This window comes from Lissotriton vulgaris, chromosome 9 (genome assembly GCF_964263255.1).
Source record: "Lissotriton vulgaris chromosome 9, aLisVul1.2, whole genome shotgun sequence".
NCBI lineage: Eukaryota > Metazoa > Chordata > Amphibia > Caudata > Salamandridae > Lissotriton > Lissotriton vulgaris.
The window spans coordinates 983,339,684-983,344,235 of NC_141697.1; the positions used below are offsets into that span (position 1 = coordinate 983,339,684).

General features: G+C 46.8%; 1 pseudogene; it reads left to right on the top strand.

The window, feature by feature from the left end:
• The first annotated feature begins 2,988 nt into the window (after nt 1-2,988).
• Nucleotides 2,989-3,962, top strand: LOC147692662 (Golgi integral membrane protein 4-like; annotated as a pseudogene).
• The last annotated feature ends 590 nt before the right edge of the window (nt 3,963-4,552 follow it).

A 4,552-nucleotide genomic window follows, 5' to 3' on the forward strand; every position in this document is an offset into this window, starting at 1 on the left:
CCTTACCCCCTTTTTTGGCTTTCTGCTTATTTTTGGCCTTACAAATCCCCCCCCCCCCCCCCCCCCCCCCCCCCCCACCCGAAGATTAGAGCTGTTGGCTTTAGGATCCCTGGTTTCATCGGATTCTGCCTCATAATCTTCGTAGGAGTCCAAATCGATATCCGTATCAATGTTGATATCATCTATTCCATCTATTTCCTCCAAATGCGTGAAGGTCGTTGATTGTTTAACTGGGGGAATATTCTCCTCGGTTCTGGCCGATATGCCCTCTTCTGATTCAATCAGGGGTAGGGGAACAGTGCTACTATCTACATCTTGTGCTGATGGTATATTAATGTCCGAATCATTCCCCTTACCTGAGGTCGACGGCCCTGGCCGCGCTCCCCCTTGTAATGTCGGGATATCGAAGACCTTAGATGTAAGGGGGCGCCCTTCTTGAGCAATATTTAGAGGGGAAGTAGATGGGGTGCACTCTTTCATCGAATTAATGACATTTGAGCCCGGACCACCTCCATTTCCTTCAGCTAAGAAGCCCGTTTTAGCTGTTAGTTTATCCCCGACCTTAATAGATTTAGTCTGTAGGTTTTTAATGTCTTTACCCACTATAGGCGGTTTCTGTACCTGTTTGCCTTTGCTTTGTGCCTGATCTCCAGTCCGGTTTTGTTTTCCAGCAGCTGTGGGTGTTGGCTGTGCCGGTAGTATCTCTGTGTCTCTTGCCCCTTCCTTCTCTCCACCATTGCAGTCATGGGTAGACCCAGTCTCCTCAGCATTGTGGGTTACTACAGCCGACTCCTCAGTAATCTGTGCTGGTATACTTGCAGCAGGCGCTGCAACAGGAACTGCTGCCGGAGTCGTCGAGGTAGCTTGTTTATTACTCCTGGTGGCTCGAGGAAGATTCGGACCCTTGGGAGACATCCTGCTCCGCCACCGCCAGCCGCTGGTGGTAGCAGCCCTGAGGCTCAGGCCAATCCAATTGAGCCCCGAGCCGCTGATCCAGACACGGAACACCCGTCGGAGAAGTCTTACCGGATCGGAAAAGCTGAACATCGATGTCCGGTCGTGCTGCAGTACGTCTCAAATCTGAAACCTCGTCTGCTCGGTGGAAGTGCCTCGAGGTAAGCAGATGACGAGGTTATCAAGACTTTGTTTCCAGTTTTGCTTCTCCGGCTTTTGAAACTATCCGCAGCTGCCGCCGCTGCCAGTGAGCCAAAGTAGCGGGCTTCCTATTCGCTTTTCAGCGGCGTTTCATTGTATCTCTTGAAATGTAACAGTATCACCGCGTCTCGAAGCGTAGAGTATTGCCTTACGCAAGCATCCGCCCCGTGTAAAGAAAGGGAAGGGAAGGAGAAGCTCAGAGCCTCTCGGACGAGCCGCTACCGCAGACCCTCACTCCGCCATCTTGGCTCATGTGCAGTGGTTTCTGACACTTTTTCAAAAGTATATGGACAATATTTACACATTTGCCATATATACATTATTCAACACTTATATAAATATTTACAATACATTGATTGGTAATGTTATACATAAAAAAGTGTCATAGCGTCGACGTTTCGTTCTCACACACTGTTATTCTACGAGACCATCATCAAGACATGTGTTGCACCATGAATCTAGCATAAAACAACATATACATGATCAGCAACATATTTATAAACAATCCCTTGAGTACATAAATATGTATTGTCTGCCCTCACCAAACAAGGTGATCTAAAGTGTATATTTACAGTGTATATTTACACAACTGCCAAACACCTTCAACTCCCAAGTGTGCAAAAACGTGTATGAACACCTATACACCTCTGTTCAAATTCCATAAATCGTGCAGCACGTTACATAGTTGTGACATGCACACGCAACTTGAATCTGTATATAAGCCTAAATACTCAAAACAACGACCGGTAACTGAAACCTTAACGGTCTTGTCCTAAAAAGAAACCACAGTCAATCATAAACAACTAATTTAACAACAAGAACCTGGTATTCTACATCATACACAATAGTACATCTATCTTACCTTCTGCCTCTTTCTGTTAAAGGTCTATGAATAAAATGAATACATAGGCTCATCAATTCTGATATTCTCTGATATTATTTTAAAAAACGTGAAGTGTTTCCTTAAGGAACATTTTTTGTTGTGTTATTGATTATACCCAGTTCTTTGGGAATATTGGGTTGCCCGATTATTGTTTTTGAGAGCCTTTCCTGTGCGTACTGGCCCTTCAGAGCCCCTTCCGCTGAGCCTGTGAGGACGGCCCATGTGCAACAGGGAGTGGACAGTGTCGGCGAGGGACCAACTGAGCTGCCTGGGCCCATGGGAGGAATAAAAATGATGCTCACAGAAGCAATATAAATAGAGTAGAACAGGGCACCGTTTATAGGAGAGGATCTAACCTGCTACTTGTAGCTTTAGAATATTCGGATTGACCAGTAATAATCTGAAAGGGAATTTCTGAATAATCTTTGTTACACAGAAGTATGCACTTGGAGCGTCGAAGATTCTTACATTTATTATTTTTATGATTGCTACTACAGGGTTATCTGGAACACTAGTTGGTGGATTTCCACCAATGATTTAAAGGAACTGAATGAAGTATGGTCTAATCCAGAGCCTACTGCGTGCCCCCCACCCCCCCTTCAGCATACCTGCTTTACAAGACGCCTGAGCTGTGACAAATTAGAAATTTTAAAAAACAGGAAAGGCTCTCAGCACGTGCAGTGATGTACACACGGGATGACAAAGCTGCACTGTCCTGGGTGCGGACATATTTAAAGTAGACATCGGGGTTGATACCTGTATGGGACGCAAAGCGCTTTGACGTAACAGTGTGCCGCTGTAAATTCACAATAACGTCATAATTCATGAAGCTGAGCAGGGTTATATAGGGAAGCGTATGACTGGTAAGACTATTAGTCGGACATTACTGCCAAGATGATAACGGGAGTCTGAGGGCCCGGCCCTCGCTGGCGAGGAACCAAACTCTGGGCATGGGACCCGGGGCCTGTGGATTTCGCAGGCAGAAGAGTATTCTGCTGATAGGCGTCTGCTTGCTGACCTTGATGTGCCTGAAGTCCGTGCTCTACCTGTTCAAGCACTTACAGGAGAAAGTGCAGCGCTCTGTGAACCTGCTCCTGGAGTTCAAGCCGCAGCAGGAGACGCTCTTTGCGCAGCTGGAAGTGATGTATAAGCAGCGGCCAGGCTGGAGCAGTCCCTCCAGAAGGAGCGTGCAGAGCACAAAAAGACCAAGGACGATTTTGAAGTATTTAAATCAGAAGCTCAAGAAGGCCTGAGCAAAGAGAAGGAAGACGCCATGAACCACTTCATCGCCCTCCCCTCTCACCACAAGATCCTGAAGAACCAGCATGAAGAAGTGAAGAAGCAGCTCCTGGACTTGCATGAGCAATATTAACTCTCTAAAGCTGAAAACCGGCAAGCGTTGGAGAGCCACAACCAGAAATATGCACAGCTGCAGCGGGAGAATGAGGAGCATGTGGGCATGCTGCTGGCTATGATATTGAAACTAATGGAAGAAAGTATGGTTCTTAGGAATGCACATAAAGAGCTCCACTCTCAGCTGCTTAGTGTGCAGGAGCAGCTGAATCTGATGCTCCGGATGAATGAAGCTCTTCAGAGGATACCAAGCTTCAAGCTGTTCAAGGCCCTGAAGCACCAGCATTTCCAGTCACAGGCCCCAGATAATAAGTGTTTCCGAGCTTTTAAAGCTGTTTTGCAGCTTATTCGCGAACAGACTGGCCTACAAGCAAATACTCTGGACACACCGATATACTCTGGCAAGAAAATCCCAGAAGGTGCTGCCCAGGAGCATCTGAGTCAGATGCACCAGCTGAATGAAGCTCTTCAGAGGATACCAAGCTTCAAGCTGTTCACAGCCCTGAAGCACCAGCATTTCCAGTCACAGGCCCCAGATAATAAGCGTTCCCGAGCTTTTAAGATGAATTGAAGCGTATTCGGGAACAGACTGACCTACAAGTGAATACTCTGGAGACGCCGACAGACTCTCGGAAGAAAACCCCGGAAGGTGCTGTCCAGTCGACAGAATCTCACCGAAAATTATTGGTTCCCCGGATAGGGTCTCTTGAAGTTCTGCCACAGCCAGCCTTGCCTCTGTGGCTAGCGAAGGATAGAGATTGTAGTGAACTGCGCTTCTAGAGGACGGTGGGTAGCATCCAGGCTGGAGACGAGCTGCTGAAAGAATTAAAGACCATAAACTTCACCATCAGAAACAGCACCATCTACTATGATGAATTTGGGAACATGAATATTGGATATGACAATCTGATGTGGACGGTGTATAAGAATGTGATGCCTCTCCGCACTGTTGGCGAGTACCCAGGAAATCTGACCCTTGAAGCTGATCAGATTCAGTGGCACACAAGAGCCAGCTAGCAATCTTCGATAGCCTTATACTCCAGTGTGTGTGAAAGAGAGAGGGACTGTGCAAGCTCTCAATCGAAGGGGCCAAATTAGGAATTTAACGAATATTGGATTCCCTCCATTCTTGTAAGCCAGCTACTGAAAGCAATATTACTC